The 19926-nt window shown below is 36.3% G+C and overlaps 1 protein-coding gene across 3 annotated transcripts in view; it reads left to right on the top strand.

Annotated features, from left to right (window-relative positions):
- Positions 1-19926, top strand: part of LOC134651305 (protein TANC2) — a 205212-nt gene that overhangs the window by 139077 nt on the left and 46209 nt on the right. The window contains exon 2 of one of the 3 annotated variants that reach the window (XM_063506356.1): positions 18793-18818. The exons of the other annotated variants lie outside the window; for them this stretch is intronic. The gene's annotated coding sequence lies outside the window, so the exon portion shown is untranslated. The remainder of the gene's footprint in view (positions 1-18792; positions 18819-19926) is intronic. 3 annotated transcript variants of the gene reach the window in all.

Raw genomic sequence — 19926 nt, 5'->3', positions numbered from 1 at the left:
AGGATTTCCTGGGTATTTTATTTTTGGGCACTCGTGGAAAATGTGACTATTTAGTTGGCACCATTCCCGTCTCGGAGCCGAAAAACCTTGCGGTTTGTGGGTGGGATCGTAGCTAGCATGGGATGCCCTGGACAAGTTGGCAATCCAGTCCTCTCTCCATTTATCCTTGATGTTAAAAAAAAATATTTAAATCATACCAAATAACTGTTTGTGATGAACTACAGTGAAATGAAATTCCCGTAAAGCCAAAATTAGACAACATTTTGTGTTTTTTTTTCTGACGGTACGTAACGCAAAAAAGGGGTAACGGAACATAGAACTGTGCAACCTGACCTGAGTCATATTTAAGTGTCTTAGAAGTAGTTTATACGTAACCACGCAATTGTGGAGTGTCACTTGTGAATCTTGAAAGAAGTGCCTTCCTAAAATGGAGCTTACTTAAGTACCACTTGTAACTATTTGTAGAAACCTTCATAGATGTTGGTAAAGTTAAATGTAGTTATGACAGAAAATATGTATATGTGAGAGAGACTGCAGTAATGCGCTCTTTCTTTATTCGGAGTTATACTGTAGGTGGACAAGTAGGTAATACCACCCAGAAACAATTCTTGCAAGCATTATAATGTACAGTCGACGTCAAAGACATGTTTAGATCTTTCGCCTTAGTACAAAGGAGCGAACGCCTTAAAGGTGCAAAAGTGTAAACATACCTGTGATGTGTTATACTACCTAACTGCATCTTTCGTTGAACATTTAAATTTACTTTTATCTGGACAAGCGGGTCATGGTTGTAGGTTTCATGTAACCGTTTCGTCTCTTTCTCTCACAGGATATCAAGTTATTCAAGGGAGTCTGACTATGTTTAATAAATATGAAAGTAAATGAGAAGAGTCCGAAGACACCTCACGCAATAATGAATACCTACTCATCCATCGAATATCGTACAGTCAGCTGCAGAACGAGGTGACACCCCCCCCTCCCCCCTCCCCCCTCCCTGCATAAAAAAATGTTTGCAGGGGGGTCGCCTTTTTCTGCAGCTGACTGTACATCAATAAACGCCAAACGAAAGGAAAAAATAATTTGGCTGACAGATTCTACGAAAAGTCACGTAATCATTTACCTACATAGTTATTTCAGTTTCAATTAGAATGTTCTAGTCTCTTTAGGCCCCCAGGTGTGCCACAAAGAGACATAAAATACAATCCTTCCTTGTTCCTCAGTTAAAAGTAGTCAGTGGTGTTTGTAAAATGTATAATTATTGGTACAATACAGAATATTTACTTACTTAAATTCGAAAGACTTGGTACACAGCAGTCGTGCTCTATATTTCTCCAACTACGTGTAATGAAACCTACTGGCATTTAGCTTATCTGTTCACCGCTCATGTTAGCATTGGCTAGGTTTGCCTAGGTGTTGCTCCACACCTGTTGTGCCTTTATTTATTGTATAAAGCCTGATGTACACCATTAAACCGAAATAGGTTGGTAAAAATATTCCATTTTTCAAATGTAAATAGTTGTACTTATAAACGATGTCAATGTCTCATTTTCTCAAACAATTTTTATTATAGCTTTGCACAAGAAAATAAAGAATATATGGCACTTGTACTACCTATACCCTTCAAAAATATCGCTTTAAGATTTATATAATATTTATCTTACTACAAAACATCGAAGGGGGTGAAAAATATTAGGATTCCAACTTAACGGTTAAAAAAATATGTGTTATGAGATCCTTAAGAAAATCAGTTGAAAGCCAGGACAATCCGCCGAGTGACTTTATAAGACAGCTACGAGATACTCGAAGATCCAGTAAGAGCTATATCAGAAGATAATTAATCTCAGCAGCATAATCTTTCCTTTCCTCTGACCAACTCCAAACTCTTAGCTAGCTTCTCTCTTTCTCAAAAGTCTCAAAACCCCAGGTCCCCCCGCAATCCTGACAAAGGGCCAAACACCCTGATATGTCAGGGGAAATTCTGACATGTCAACCCTACCCGTGTTGAAGTCACACTGGTTTGCCAAAAACTCGACCTTCACTCGCTCGTGTAATGGTAACACAGTTCTGTATCTGTAGGCCGTAAGGCTCGTAAACTAAGACGTTCAAATCAATCCACTTCACTTAGTGAATGATAAATAGATTGTAGCTCGTAAATAAACCGATTATTGTGATAGATTTGAGACATTTGGAAGGCAATAAAATAGAGCACAATATTGTACCTTGTACAGTCAGCAGCAGAAGTTGCTAACCGGGCGAGGTGTTCAAAATTACCTTGACGCGCTCTTATTCTCTTAACTTTAAAGTCGCGTCAAGATCATTTTGAACACCTCGTCCGCTTAGCGCCTATTGCTGCTGACTGTACCTACCTACAGTGGGCAGCTTATGAATCCAAAGAAAATAAGTGAAATACAATCACTTCAGCAGTAACACATCTACTGCCTTAGATGACTTAGTTATCCTTAGACTTCTCATGCGGTGCCTTCTTCCAATTGTTATGCTGGTTACTTCTTTACCATCCTCTTAGGAAACTATTAAAAGGAATTAAACAATTATAAGGAAAAGCAGCGAAACCACATCGGAAAATAGTAAAAACATTGTCGAGTCGATTGTAGGACTGTGTATTTATCTAAGACATCTAGATCGTCATGTTTGGGATTCAACATTTTAGTTTTTGTGTTGGAAATCGGCACGGCTCGTTTTTATGGACCCGTCCAAAAAACTAAGAATAACATTATAAATACCAAAATTAACCCCTCGCAAGACTGAACAAGAGACATTCTTTGACCAAAGGATCCACCAGGCGCCTATCCCCACGTAAAACAACGGTGCTACTACAATCACTATCGCGATACCATCTCTAGGCGAAGGCGAACTCGAACGCTGTCGTAACAATTCGTGCAAATGTTCGAATTTGTCCTCACGATCCGGTGATAGCATCTGCTGAACACTTCCAAGTGTTACGTCACAGTCGCGGTTCGTTTCGTGATTTTACGGAGTTTGTTTAGTCGTGATTTGCATTTGTTTAGACATTCGGATTGAGTTGGTCGGTGCTAAAACTTTAGTCCTACTTTAGGCATCTTATAAATCAATGCAAATGTGTTGGTTCATGGAAAGATATTTTTATTTTATTTACAATATGCTTATGAAAAGTAAATTAGGGTTATCTATACATAAAATATACTGCACTAAATTCCAGAGTTAGGTATAGGAATATAATTATGTAAGAAGACTTTAGTGAAAAGAAACGTGACAGAAATAAGTTTTTTTTTTTACTAGTGGTTAGGGAAACGAAACCTCGCAGTACCTACCCAACAATTTTCGGAGTTGCACCTATAAATGCATACCGCACTCAATTGCTTAAGAACATCAAATACATTGGCAATTGCAGCAGAAAACAAGCCATTGCATGCCTCACAATTCACTAGTGACACAGTATCTTCAGTAGTATCTTCGAGTTTCGAAAGTGACGCATCGGTTACGAATAGTTAAAAGTTGATCACGAACAACAGAGTTACGATTATGGTTTTTGTGTTAAGTGGGAATTATATCAGACTGCCAACTGTTGAGATCGGGGTTTGACCTTACGCTCTGTAGTTATTAAACCTTAAGATGTTACTTTTATAAGAGGATATAAGGTATTAGATTAGGTATGGTAAAATAATTTCAGTCGCAATTAATTACTTCACCCAATGAAAACGATACTTAGTTGTGCTTACCTGTGCTTCTTTAGGTACTAAGGTACACTTACATTAAGTCTTATAGGGTCTTAAATCTCATAGCGTCAATTTTTTATGCGTCAAGAAAACTACTAACTCACTTCAAGACATACAATTAAGCTTTTACAGTTCAAAGAATTTGGAGGAAAGGGGAGGCAAAATATCTGGCATCGGACAATGACATGAAAATAATAATTTCGTCATCTACATTGTCTTTTATAATTTTAGATGCGGTTTTTGACCAATGAAAGTCAGAGCAAACACTCTTAAATTTTTTCGTATTATTAAATTGCATGAGTCGTTGCAATATGATGATATATTTGAATTGAGTGTTGTAATAAAATCAGTATTAAAAACGTTTCGATACAGAAACGCTTTAATCTTCTCATTTGCTACCCCTACACTTTCACCTTTCGTTCGGATATGGTCGGACTACTCTTATATCGGATCTGCTTTAGTTTTGCATAACGCTTTTTATGGAGTAACGGGTTGGGACCGCTTTATGTAATAAATACCACTAAGGAAAACAACGAATAAGCACAACCATTCTCCAGCATCAATATCAATTTGAAATCGCTACGAGAATTATTCTGTAGTCTGTCTAAGCTATATCTGCCTGTTGTTTTAACCTCTTCTTTTCTGTATTATTTTCTGTAATGAGGTGTGCAATACAGAGTTTTTCTATTATCTAGTTTACTAATAGAATAAAGCGTGGAAAGTGTAATTGTAATTTTTTTTTTCATACAAATATTGCATTTCAAATGCCATGCAGAGTTAAGTTGGGTACACGCCTTTTGATTTTTTTATCATTTACCACAAAATACTTGAAATGCTTACTTAACAACAGCCCTAAATAAAGTTGATAAAATTTCTCAGGCATTAAGCTTTATTTATAAATAGAAAAGTAACTGTCAAATAACTGCCTCTTACAAAATGGTTATAAATACGAAAGGTTAATCAAAGATCCTCCCACGTGAAATCAGCAGACCATAACAATTGTCATAAAGACATCATCGTTGCATGAATAAATATTGTCTTGATTTGCTATCGTTGCATTTATTGTCAATTTGGGCATACAAATTGGTCGGATTGTACGGCTAAATTAATTTCAACTTTATTTTGTAGTGGTTTATATTTAAATTTCTTTGGCTTGGTCACCTTTGAACTCATCTCGCTCTGTGAATTTAAGGCGAGGGGAAATGAACTTTATTTTATTTACGTTAAAGATCAAAATGCTCTGATAAGCGTGTATAAATATGGGTGATCTATGGTCAATAGTTCGTTTCGTGGTGGTGCAATCGCACCTTGTTTAATTTTGACATCCGATAGAATATGCTGTTTCAAAGAGTGTATTGAGATAGAATGATAAACATTTTTAGAGAACATTGCGTGCATAATACTTTTAATTGTTTTTCAATATTATCTAATACCTTTTAACGAGCAATTCTTGTTATCTTATACCTTTAAACGAGCAATTCTTGTAAGTATGTATATTTATTTATTTATATATATATTTCGGGGATCTCGGAAAGGGCTCTAACGATTTCGATGAAATTTTCTATATAGGGGTTTTGGGGGGGGGCAACAAGTCTTATCTCTGGATAAACGCGCGTTTTTGAGTTTTTATATGTTTTTCGAGCAAAGCTCGGTCTCCCAGATATTCTTATTTATTTAACCTGAATACCTATCTACATTTACACCATCTATGCCCCATACTGCGCACACGCGTTGACGCTGTACAAAAAGCCGTTGACAGGCGTAGGCCGGACTCGAACCCGTATCAACAAACATGAGCCTTAATAACTCGGAGCTATGAAGTCGTACCGTGAGAAACAGTGTAGTTTTAATTGAAGCATGCGCTTGCGCAGAACTGAAATGACTTTAAGATGAAAGAAGAAAGTGGGATTTGAAAATCTCAATTTCGTTTTGTGAAAACTAAAAAGAGTTTGTATTAAGACGTAACTTGAGTAAAAGAATCCAACTCGTCCAAAATTTAGACTTTTTGTCAAAAAAATTAAAGTCAAACCTTATTTCTATGGCAAAATTAATTATTTTATTTGAAAATATTTTCTTCATATAATATTGTTTGATTTAATTGACTCTACATATATAAGAAAGTGTCCCAAAAACCATTTTCATATTTTTATTCCTAATTTTATTTATAATTAATTTTTTTCTAATACTGTGTAAGATAGCACAACCTTTTTGTATAAATTTACCTTTTTTATTAGGTTTTGATAGTTTTTTGTCTATTTTTATTTGTCAGAATACATTTTTGTTTTCTCCGAACTAGTGCCTATTATTTTACAGTCGTTTATAAAAACTTACTTACCTATGGGTAAGGAAGATTCGGATAATACCGGTAATTTCAGAATTTCGGGTACCTAAATCGAAAAATGGTCCATATGATTGAATTATGGGTGATTTTCTGAATTAGTCGACATTTTGATGTAAATAGTTGGAAATTAAAATGGTCCGAATACACTGCACTTCATACAAAAAAGCAGTGTAACCGTTAAGCCCTTTTAAAACCGACAGCCATTTTGGATCGCGCCATAAAGCTGTGGTTATGCTCGAACAAATTAACTGTCTGTATTTGGAGTCGTAAACTTGTAAATTATATTTGGTCGAGGAATGCACAACTGACACAACTGTACTAACAGATGCAAATTAATTACTGCGTTTGACATATCGTTTTCAAGTTCAAAACGAATTAGCATGGCTAGACGCAACTTTGGGAAAAAATCAAATTATAAGATTTATAAGATAAGATGGCATATAGTCGAGAAATTGGGACGGGTTCCACCGTGGCCGGGTGGCTAAGTGGTTCAAGGCGTTAGCCCGGATTGCTAAAGACGCCGCCGGTTCGAATCCGGCCTTCACCACTATATGGAGGGCTTCGTCACTTTTTTAGGGTTCCGTACCCAAAGGGTAAAAATGGGACCCTAATTACTAAGACTCCGCTGTTCGTCCGTCCGTCCGTCCGTCCGTCCGTCCGTCCGTCCGTCCGTCCGTCCGTCCGTCCGTCAGTCCGTCCGTCTGTCACCAGGCTGTATCTCACGAACCGTGATAGCTAGACAGTTGAAATTTTCACAGATGATGTATTTCTGTTGCCGCTATAACAACAAATACTAAATACAGAATAAAATAAAGATTTAAGTGGGGCTCCCATACAACAAACGTGATTTTTGACCGAAGTTAAGCAACGTCGGGCGGGATCAGTACTTGGATGGGTGACCGTTTTTTTGCTTGTTTTGCTCTATTTTTAGGGTTCCGTAGCCAAATGGCAAAAAACGGAACCCTTATAGATTCGTCATGTCTGTCTGTCTGTCTGTCCGTCTGTCTGTCCGTCCGTATGTCACAGCCACTTTTCTCCGAAACTATAAGAACTATACTGTTGAAACTTGGTAAGTAGATGTATTCTATGAACCGCATTAAGATTTTCACACAAAAATAAAAAAAAACAATAAATTTTTGGGGTTCCCCATACTTTGACCTAAAATTTAAAAATTTTTTTTTCATCAAACCCATACGTGTGGGGTATCTATGGATAGGTCTTCAAAAATGATATTGAGGTTTCTAATATCATTTTTTTCTAAACTGAATAGTTTGCGCGAGAGACACTTCCAAAGTGGTAAAATGTGTGTCCCCCCCCCTGTAACTTCTAAAATAAGAGAATGATAAAACTAAAAAAAATATATGATGTACATTACCATGTAAACTTCCACCGAAAATTGGTTTGAACGAGATCTAGTAAGTAGTTTTTTTTTATACGTCATAAATCGCCTAAATACGGAACCCTTCATGGGCGAGTCCGACTCGCACTTGGCCGCTTTTTTGTTGATGGTGCGGAGCCCTCCGTGCGCGACTCCGACTCGCACTTTGCCGGTTTTTTCTTTAATATATGACAATGACATCTATTTCAGTTTATAATGGCTAGACGCACTAATTAATGCGCGATAAAGATAAAGATAAGATAAAGATAAAATATAGTTTATTCAAGTAGGCATAATTACAATGCGCTTATGAACGTCAAATAAAGCTAGGTAGACCGGCTCCAACCCTACACCTCTGCCCCGAGAAGATTTAAATCCCCCCTCAATTGGAGGAGGGTATCCCATTATGGGACCGGCAACAAACTCGGCGGGACACATCTTTTTAAAAATAATTACATCTTATAATTAACATGCATTACGAGAAAATAAGGAAAAAAAATACAATTTAAATTACTATATATTTAAATTTAAATTTCTATAGAATTCATGCGATTATACACATAAGGTGTAATAGAAATTTGATTTAGAAAATATACATATGTACATGGAATCATACAAATTCGTAGCTCTTTCAGAAAACATATCAAATTCTTACAAAAGGAAAAGAAAATAAAGTTATTAAAAGAAATGGGAAAACATATTAAGTTAAGTGTCTTGAGAGAACGGAGGTCTTCTTATAAAACACCGATGAGGAGGTATTTACTTTATTTGATTTTACAATTACGAGTTTAATTCAATATAGTTTAGAAGCGCGAGGGTGTACCGGTACACCGAGCGATTCGGAGCTCACGTGTAGCCTGGTCGCTGGATGCGAACTAGATGAGGACTCGATGAGAACTCGATGAGAACTGTCTTCCGCTGGTCGGGATGGCCGCTTATATTCATCCCGAAACCGTGGGGATGCGTTGTCTGGAGTCACGTAGGCCATGAGAAGTTTCTGGAGCGTTTATGCTGTCGCTGCCATTAAGATAATGAAGAGTCGATCCCGTGGGACCGGCATTAATTGACAACCGCCATAAAATAGGTGATACATTACATGCGCCTGTACTTGTATCAAAGGGTGCGTTTGTTTATCCCATTAGGTGCGTCTGCATTCCTTCTATCGACGCTGAAGATAATCTTTAATGTCTTGCCGTCGGTGTGTTGCTGGAGGTCGGGGATACGTGGGAAGCGTTCCTTAACTCCTCCCCCCTTAAGAGAGAACTAAGGGTGTAGCTTGTTACGCCCGTGTTCTCGATGCTGCTACGGCGTTGGGTGCACTTGAGGTATATGGCGCACCCGATGAGGCACATAAATATGCTTATGCTCCACACGCTGGGTATCCAAATATGTTGATGTATGTTTGATTTGATTGTTGATTCTAATGGCTTCAGGTGTATTTGTAAATCTTCATCCGTATATTGGATCTTATCTGTTTTTTGTTCTAAGTGCATCTGTATCTGCTGGACTTCTTCTTTGAATAGATTGTTGGTTTTCGAGATCACTTTAGTATATAGGTTCGCCATCTGTAGTTCACAGCCGGGATTAAGGTGTAGTTTATATGGCCCTTGGATGACTTCGTAAAACGTTTCATTGCAATTGATGGTTACTCGTTGTGGTCCTCTTGAGTATAACAGGAAATTGCCGTCGTTTATTGTTGTGATAGCTTCCTCTTCTTCTAGTTTCGTCGTAAGGCACGTGTGGTTGTTTTTGAGAAGCAGAGCTTGATGGATGCAGTCAGGTGTTTTATTGGAGTCCTTCCACCAAACGTGTTTGCAGACCATCATGGTTTTCTTAGCTTTGCATTGTTCAGCACTTGGGTAGGCGTACCATGAGTTTTTAATGAGGATTGAAGGTTTTTGGATTTCGAGGATTAGACCATCATGAGTCGGGAAAGGGATGAGGTTGTATGCATTACCACTTTTGGTTTTAATTTCCGCTATTTTTGCAACAAAGTGTATGACATTACTAACAGTGTAAACCATAATACGATCGACTTCTACATTGTTTGCCTCCTCAAAAATGTCTTTACAAGGTATTCCTGGCTTAGCTAATGTTATGCCTAACTCTAAGATATTAATTATATCTTCCATTAATATAAAAGTAGTTAAAATATCAATATTTGCCTTATTAGTAAAACTTATGTTGTACATAGTGTTTAAACGCTTTGTAATGCTTTTAAGCCTTAAGTCAACTTTGTTAATAGTTTCGTTTAAGTTGTTAAGTAATGTTTCTTGGTTATTTGTAAGGGTTTGAATGTTGTTATTAATTTCTTTTAAATCATTCGCATCAGGGTTTCCAGCTATAAATTTAACTATTGTTCCAAGACCATCAATGAGGCCGCGTTTGGATCGACCAACGTTTTGGTTCATTAATCCTTTTAATCTTCCTAATAAATGGGTATAAAGACTGTTAATGTGGTAATTATCAGTTTGAACTCTATTAGACATTAATTTGTTAAGGATGTTAAGGATTTCGGTTAGATTACATCTTTTGGTTAGATATCTGTAGCCTTCTATTTCTGCAATTGGTCCTATTTTTTCGAGATACACGCCATTGGGATTTTCTAACTTCTTGATTTGGTAGGGTTGACTACCCTGGACTTGGAGGAACCTGTAACAACAACAGGCCTCAATTTATTTGCTGCTCGTCGTTTACCTCGACTATCCAAATATATTTTTGGGGCTTTTGTGTCGCGAATGTAGGTTTTTCGGCGAGTACAAAATACGTTAGCTTGTTTATTAGTGGTTGGGAGTTTTTCGTGAGTTTCGACTATTGGGGCTGGTAATTCGGTATTCTTATTATATTTGTCTGTTCTTTTTATTTGAGCATCCCGTTTTATTTTGTATATATAATCGTAAACCGTTTTTAAATGTTCTCTATGTTTTTCCAATAGAGTATTTAACAACTGTGAATTATGGAGAAAGTTAAACAAAGGTTCCGTTTCAATATGTCCAAATAAGATTTCATGTGGAGTTAATTTTGTGTCTGATTGTATCGAGCTGTTGTATGCTATTAATGCGAGTTTCATTTTGTCATCGTGCGGTAGTTTATTTTTATATTGTTCACTAAGCAATCGACAATGTTCTCTCAACGTTGAGTGGAATCTTTCGACGATTCCGTGTGATGCTGGATTATAAGGCGTAGTGAAATTAATCTTAATGTGATATAAATTAACTAATTCCTTAAGTAGTGCGAATTCTTTTCCTGCGTCAGTCGTTATTTCTGCAGGGACACCATAGTGTGCAAAGTAAGAAAGAAGTTTTGACATAACTGTTGAGCTATTTTTATCTTTTAATCTTTTAACTACTGCGAAACGAGAGAATCCGTCTACTATAGATAAGTAAAGCTTGCCTTCAATATCAACAACATCGCAAAAAATATGATTAAGTGGTCGCAAAGCTATTGGTGGCAATAACATTGGTGGACGCATTGGATGCCGTTCGTATTTGCCTGCCTTACAAATAGAGCAGTTATTAATATATTCGCGGATATCGGACATAATATTTTTCCACCAATATTTCCTACTAATATGCATTAAAGTTTCGGTAATACCGCGATGATTCGTTTTTCCTTCGTGATAACTTTTTATGATATCGATTTGCTTTTCCTTTTCAACTACGGTTTCCACTATTTCAGTACAACGAGTTATACGAATTTGAGGATTATGTTCTTTAGTGAGGATCTTTACCATTTCTTGATATAATTCATCTACGTAAAAGAAAGCGTAATAGTGAATACCTGGTTTTAAATACTCGCGTGCAAGTTTCCTGAGTACTTCTCCTGGTCGTTTAGATGTATACAGGCTAACTTCTATGATTTCGTTACCGTCTTCCTTTCGCACGTTTATATTATCTAATTTATTTTGTAGTTTAAAATAAATTTGATGTGGCTTTTTATTTATGACATCATTCATAATAGGAATTCCCTGGTGTATGTTGTCATCTTGTGAGTGCTGTGTTTGGATTTCTTCGCGGTTATCATTGTAGTTAATTTGTTCATCCATGTCGCTACCGTTCTGAGCTAATATTGATTCATTATCGTTAAAATTAATTTTTACCCGTGACAAAGCATCTGCGTTCGAGTTAATAGAGCCTTGTTTGTATTTTATTTCGAAGTCGAATTCAGCTAGTCGAAGTCTCCACCTAGTTAACCTAGAATTGGGGTCTTTTAAAGACATTAACCAAGTTAAAGGTTTATGATCGGTGTAAATGATGAACTTACGACCATATAAGTACGGTCTAAAGTGTTTGCAAGCCCAAACTATCGCAAGTAGCTCTTTTTCAATTGTAGAATATTTAGATTCTGTATCAGATAAAGTTCTAGATGCATAAGCGATTGGTTTTTCGACATTATCTTCTTTCTGAGACAAAACCGCTCCTAACGCTATGTCACTAGCGTCTGTGGTAACAATAAATTGTTGATCAAAATCTGGATACTTTAAAATAGGTTCGTTGGTAATTAATTCTTTTAGCTTCTGTACTGACTTTAAAAACTCATCATCTATTATAATCTTGGCGCGTTTTTTTAAACATTTAGTCAATGGTTTTGTTATTTGAGCATAGTTATTAATGAATCTCCTATAATAGCCTGTCAATCCCAAAAAGGATCGTATTTCTTTTTCGGTTTTTGGTACTGGGAAATTAACTATGTCTTGTACTTTGCGTTGGTTAGGTGTTAGACCGTTAGGTGTTAACTCGTGTCCTAAGTACTCTACATGTTTTTGAAGAAACTCAGATTTATCTGGTTGTATTTTTAAATTATGTTGTCGCAAGCGTTCAAATACTTTTCGTAATTTTTGTATGTGCTCGTCCAACGAAGTTGAGTAAATGATTATATCGTCTAGATATACGAGGCATGTATTATATAAGAGGTCGCGTAATATTAAATCCATTAATCGTTGAAATGTAGCCGGAGCGTTTTTTAAACCAAAAGGCATGCGTAAAAATTCCCAATGTCCGTGATTAGTTGAAAACGCAGTTTTTTCGATATCTTCCTCGTGCATTTCTATCTGATGGTACCCACTCGCGAGGTCTAGCGTAGTGAAGTACTGAGCTCTACCTAATTTATCCAATATTTCCTCTATATTTGGCAGAGGATATTTATCTTCGATTGTCTTTGCATTTAATTGCCTATAGTCTATGACCATGCGCCATTTAACCTTACCGGATGCGTCAGGTTTTTTAGGTACAATGTGAACAGGACAACTCCAAGGGGAATTAGACTCACGAATAATGCCATTTTTAAGTAACTCGTTAACTTGTTTGTCTATTTCCTCTTGTTGTTTTGGTGGTTTCCTGTAATTGCGCACATAAATGGGTGTATCATCTGTCAAACGTAATTTATGTTTAACTGTATGGGTAAAGGTAAGTGGCTCTTGACCCGTATGAAACACGTCTTTAAATTCGTGTACTAACTTGGTAATTTTAGCTTTTTCTTCCATATTCATGTGATCCGTTCGAATCGTTAATTTACTAGCTTCCGTTTTGTTTATTTTAACATTGTCTAATACTTCCGATACAGATTTTAATCCATTCGGTATTGGTTGTAAGAAATTATCAAAATTATTTTTGAATTTTTGGGGCCTAGGACTTAGGTTTGTGACACCTAATCTATATTTGCCATCTATCACTGACACTAATGCACAATTAATGAGGACGGTGTTTGTCCCGATTTCAGGGATAAAGTATTCGCCGTCCGGTTTGTTAGATACACATGTAATTAGATTATCCGAGAGCGGATCGATTTTTGAGATTTTCTCCGGATAGTCTATGCTAATTGGAATTATTTTGTTTGGCATGATAAGTTCACACTTTTTTGGATGAATTATTGCGTTAAGCTTTAAAATCAGGTCCCATCCTATCATTCCCGCATATTTGGGGTCAAAGTCATAGATCAAAAATTCATGTTCTATGTCTTCGCCTAACGGGTATAATTTTAAATTAATAGCTCCTCGATGTTTTGTTTTACTATGAGCAGTCGTAATTGTAAACTCTTTATCGATAACTTTATTATTAAAATTCCTATTAGACTTCAATATTGATGATCCAATAAGGCACCTATTACTACCAGAATCTATTAAGATTTTTCCTCCCCATTCATCTATAGTGATATATGGGAGATGATCTTTATCTAAATAATTTAATTTTACGTCAATTCGTTTTGTGGTCCTGTTTCTTGAAAAAAATCATCGCCATCATACGTGTTGGGGTCATAATTATGTTCGTAATTACCATTATGTTCATTGGTATTTATTTGTGTATTAAAAACTTCTACCGGTCGCGGTCTTGGCGGACGATTTACAGGTCGCCTACTAGTCGCGGTTCTCATTGAAATATCACTATCTAAATGGTCAGTTAATCTTTGAGGTTGGTGTTTTGGCGGGTATGTTTGTCGCCATTGTTCCGGAGTTGGTCGCGGTTGGTTGGCCCAATGCATTTGATTGTTGTTGTTATTTAACTGCAGATTAGGATAAGATATTTGTGCGAATTGGTTAGATTGGTGTTGATTTACGCGGTTTTGATTGAAATTCGGTTTTAGTATAGTATGTTGATTATAGTTTTTATTATTATAGTTAAATCTTGGATTAGATTTAAATGATTTTTCTTGTTTTCTCTGGAAGTACTCGGGGTGGACTTCTAACTCGTGTTTTAATTGATTATACGCGTCATCAAAAGTGGTGTGTTGCGCGGAACGGATTAATCGATCAGTCGCGATATCCAAGTGTTTACATAATTGGTCGATGCAAACGTTCTCCAAAATGGCTGTTGCTTGCGGTGAATCCGCTTTATTTTTCGCTGCGTACAAAAGTTCTTTTATTTTATCAGCAAATCCTAGAGCACTTTCGTTAGGGAACCGTTTAATGCGAGTGATTTCAGAAATAATTTGTTCTATACTTCTAGTGTCACCAAATTTAGACCTTAAGGAATTTACAATTTCTTCTACCGTGTTGTTTGGCATGTGAGCAATTGCTTTAATTGCTTCCCCGCGTAACTTGCTTTTTAATATAATTGGAAACAGGGCCCTTGCGTCAGCGTCTGCTGCTCTAGCTAACATAGTAACTTGATTTAAAAAGAAATCTAACGTTTGTCTATCACCTTCATATTTGGGCAAATATTTTTCGATCGTAGTATGATTCAGAGCCATTTTGATATTAAATTAATTAAATCCTATCACAGAATAGAACTGTCTCTTTTTTTTTTTAAAGAGAAAAAAATGGTGGAAATGCGTACAAAATAATTAGGAAAATGAAAGGAAAATGTAGGAAAACTCACAGGGTAGCCGCCAGTGCGATGAGTACTGTGGTCTTCATAAGGCAGTGGTCGAATCTCTTCAGGTTGAAACCTTCCAGTTCGCGCCGACGATGTGTAGCCGCTGCTCGCTGGGAGACTCGCCCGTCGCTGTCACCAGTTAAGTGTCTTGAGAGAACGGAGGTCTTCTTATAAAACACCGATGAGGAGGTATTTACTTTATTTGATTTTACAATTACGAGTTTAATTCAATATAGTTTAGAAGCGCGAGGGTGTACCGGTACACCGAGCGATTCGGAGCTCACGTGTAGCCTGGTCGCTGGATGCGAACTAGATGAGGACTCGATGAGAACTCGATGAGAACTGTCTTCCGCTGGTCGGGATGGCCGCTTATATTCATCCCGAAACCGTGGGGATGCGTTGTCTGGAGTCACGTAGGCCATGAGAAGTTTCTGGAGCGTTTATGCTGTCGCTGCCATTAAGATAATGAAGAGTCGATCCCGTGGGACCGGCATTAATTGACAACCGCCATAAAATAGGTGATACATTACATGCGCCTGTACTTGTATCAAAGGGTGCGTTTGTTTATCCCATTAGGTGCGTCTGCATTCCTTCTATCGACGCTGAAGATAATCTTTAATGTCTTGCCGTCGGTGTGTTGCTGGAGGTCGGGGATACGTGGGAAGCGTTCCTTAACTATTATATAAATCTGATTGATTATTATGAATTACCAACATATAATATTTGATGTGCTTTCCTGCTTACCTGAGCTGTGTCACCTATAACTCTATACATAATACAATGTTTTTAATTGCTACTACTTTTTATTAATTTCTGGTTTGGACCATGCATGTTTGTCTGTCAAGTAGTCCTCGACTCTGTAATAAGCTTTTAACATCAATTACTTTTTTAAGTAATTCTTAAGAGCTGGAAAGGGTAATCTTAAAGCATCCTCAGGTAACTTGTTATAAAAATGAATGCATTGCCCAACGAATGACTTTTGTACCTTACGGACACGAAACATTCTGATAGCAAGCTTATTTTTATTTCTAGTGTTAAAGTTATGGAACTTTAACACTAGAAATAAAAATTATTATTATTATTAAACAGACTGAATTTGACAGTGTATAGTTGTGCTTAGTTATTTCATGTGTTAACAGTGACCTTTTCAGTTAATAATGCAACCGTCACTGGCAGAAAACCGACGCGGCAAAGCACTCAAAATTTGAATTAACCCAAAAGGGCCTGGTCGAATTGTCATAGTAAAATCGCCCCTGGCTGAAAATCTAATATTATTTCTTATGCAGGCGCGATTTTACTTACTAACGCATCCAGTAAAATGAGATTATGTTTTCTCAAGTTCTTTTACACTTACAACTACTATTGTAGTAAAATTTGGTAGAATATAGAATGTAAAATTCATCAAGTAAAATAGTTTAAAATCAATTTCTAGGCGTATGAAAACTCGGGTAAAGTCAAAGTAGGTAGTAGGCATCTGTGAACCGTGGAAAGTAGATATGTATAAGATCCGCCTAAGATAAGACTGAGGCACATCTGATATACGCATTCTGAACAGACAGACAGATTGCTATCATCTTAATAATATACACACGCTTCATTCGTACAACAAATGAAAACAAAACTAATTAAAGACGCTTTGTACTCCATTGACGAATTTTTTTGTAATAAGTATTTAGAATGTTAAATTTGAATGTTATGTGGTAAATACAAAAAAGTGTAAATGTATAAATAATATATACTGTAAACATGTAAATGATAATTAAAAACGTGGTACTTATACATTAATCATAAATGTCAATAAGCCCATGCGCAGGGCCGGATTTGAACGCCCAAGTTTTCGGCAAAATTATACAATCGGTTTACTGTAAGTAACTATGTTAACTATCTGTAATTGTAATATAATGACGTATAAAATGTAAATTTTATGAATAAATAATTGAATTGAATTGAATTGAATTAGCGTTCACCACGACCGTGACAAACGGGTAATGATCCTAATAAATACTTGGTATTTATACCTAGTATTTATACTACTTGTTATTATTTATACTTAGTATTTGTGTGCGCTAATGATTTTCTACGAAGCTGTGGCGGCTACGAATGGTAGCACAGCATATTGCTTAAAACAGTAAGTAAACCAAATAAGTCCACATTCTTAACTACACAAGCCCGGCACGTGAGGAGGTGGCAAAATAAATCAAAACTTTGCTATAGTTTGGAGCTAACTTCCCTTTAATTCGCAATGCCCATTCACGCTCGTGAATAAAAGAAATTCAGAACACTTATTTATCTTGCAGGCATGGTACACGAAGCGAAACGAAATCTTTTGTCACACTAGTCACGATACTTTCCTAATTTTGCTACTCTGTGACGTTTGTTTAAGGCTACATTTCCACTGAGGCGGAGATGAGCGGAGATTGTGCGGGAATAAATCAACAGCATTGGTCCTCTTCTCCGCTCCGCTGGATTACAACCATTTGGTGGATTACTGCACGTCACCTCTTATCTCCGCCTAAGTAGAAAGGCAACCTAAGACTAGAACAAAGGTCACATAATGGTGGACCGCGGTTCGGATCCGGACCGCCGACCTATATATTTTTTTACTTATTTATTAAACTTATTTAGAAAAGGACCGCGATTGTCATATTATTTTAAAACCCGGTCCCCTGAAGAAACTAACTGGTGACCCCTGGACTAGAGTTATACAGGCTGAGTTATTCATGGAAAGCTGTCTATCTACTAAAATCTCTTGTTGACTTACTGCCCGCCTATGTATACACTGTGAAATAACGGTAATGCGGTCTTTAAACTGAAAACGGTTTCCATTAGCAATTGTCGTCGTAACACTAAATTACAGCAAAACCTAATCATTATACTAAACTACAGTTATACAGATACTTACTTGGAAAATTATAGTTTTAATGACGTATTTTTACAGGAATATTTTTGGCATAACGGATCTATTATTTTGTTATGACAGTTAAGGTGACAGTCCATTTCCAACCGCAGCTGCACTACTGTTCATTTTACTATGGAAATTGACAGTAACAGCGACGCGTTCAGTACCAGTAGTGCAGCTGCGGTCAGAAATGGAATGTTACCCTTATAATAAACTCACTGGTAGACAATAAAGTCCCGTTTTAATTTAGGTAATAAGTATAGTGCGAAAATCATGTACCTATGCTTAGATTAACATAGATAAATATTGAATTATTTACTATTAACAGTATCATTGACACAGCTTATTTTATCGTAATAATGTTTACAAATTGTTAGTGAATATTGACGATGGAACATGGAAAAACAAATGAGAGAATCGGCTATATTGTACCAGTTTTTACTTTAACGCCAATTTTAGTTTAGTAATAGAAATAGAAAATATTTATTTGGCGTAAAAAACATACATTAAGTACAACAGATACTAGAACAATTAAAGAAACGTACAACACCAAATAGAAAATAAAAAATCGTTTATCCAGATGAAATGAACCCTAATATACATATTTTTTTCTTCTGCCAAACTGCAGGACATTATGTTGGCAGAGGGAACTCCCTTAAAACATAGATGGGTAAACTTCGCTAATAGGCTACATTCCTACTAGTCAAATCAGCTTCTTTTTTAGAACTGTCAAAACGATTTTTTAGTATGGAATTTATATGAAAACAAATATAGTGACGTCACGGTAAACTCACCTACTTTTTATATTTCAATCCGATTTATTAAATACAAATTGTGTTTAAAAATAGCTTCTATGTATGTTTTTCTAATAATTATCTGGTGCTTTATTTCGTGCACGGTTTGAAATAATTTATTTTAAGTACAGGAAACATCCCTATTGCCTAATTAATTGTGTTAACAGTAGGTACATCTTATTGCTTATGGTGGTAACTTTAATTTAATTTTAAATAGGATGCCACTCAGCATAAGCAGTGTCTGTAAGTGTTTAGTATGAATATGAGCATTCTGGGATTAAATTAACTTTGTTTAAATGTATAAAAAATGTATAAGTATAGAAATTAAATTTAAAACATATTTGTTTTGTCTTGTAGGTGCTTGGAGCCTCGCCTCGTAGTTTGTGAGTGTTTGCACTTCCAACTAACCCCACTTAACCGACTTAACGAAAGGGGTTACTGGTTTAAAGTAATATTAATCCTTTACAATAATATTTTATTTCAAATAACTGCATCATAATACAAATCATTTACTTAAATCCCATTTGTGGTTTCCGTTCAAAAATAGATGCCAATTAGGTACTTACTGAAACATTTCATCAATGAATACTTTACTTTACTATCTGACATACACAAGAGAAAATAGCTCATAAAAAAGCGGCCAAATGCGAGTCGGACTCGCCCATGAAAGGTTCCGTATTTAGGCGATTTAAGACGTATAAAAAAAAACTACTTACTAGATCTCGTTCAAACCAATTTTCGGTGGAAGTTTACATGGTAATGTACATCATATATTTTTTTTAGTTTTATCATTCCCTTATTTTAGAAGTTACAGGGGGGGGACACACATTTTACCACTTTGGAAGTGTCTCTCGCGCAAACTATTCAGTTTAGAAAAAAATGATATTAGAAACCTCAATATCATTTGTGAAGACCTATCCATAGATACCCCACACGTATGGGTTTGATGAAAAAAAAAATTTTGAGTTTCAGTTCGAAGTATGGGGAACCCCAAAAATTTATTGTTTTTTTTCTATTTTTGTGTGAAAATCTTAATGCGGTTCACAGAATACATCTACTTACCAAGTTTCAACAGTATAGTTCTTATAGTTTCGGAGAAAAGTGGCTGTGACATACGGACGGACAGACAGACGGACAGACGGACAGACAGACAGACAGACAGACATGACGAATCTATAAGGGTTCCGTTTTTTGCCGTTTGGCTACGGAACCCTAAAAATTATCACATATATGGTTATGTACAGTCGCCATCAGATATATCAGAGCGGCTAAGACGCTCACAAATGTCTGATCACGCCTCTATTGTCAAGTCTTTAGAGTGCGTGTTCAGATATTGTGAACACCTTGGCCGCTCCGATATATCTGATGGCGACTGTACCCACATTAATAAAGCGACCACGTCTATAACAAGCATAGTAATTAAACTAAGAATTCCTATAACCGTCATAGATAAATGAGAGTTAATTAAAGGTAATTAAATGCTCGGTAATT

This window comes from Cydia amplana, chromosome 10 (genome assembly GCF_948474715.1).
Source record: "Cydia amplana chromosome 10, ilCydAmpl1.1, whole genome shotgun sequence".
In the NCBI taxonomy this organism is placed as follows: Eukaryota; Metazoa; Arthropoda; class Insecta; order Lepidoptera; family Tortricidae; genus Cydia; species Cydia amplana.
Note: the sequence above shows the minus strand (reverse complement) of the source record. Positions and strands in the feature narration are given on the sequence as shown.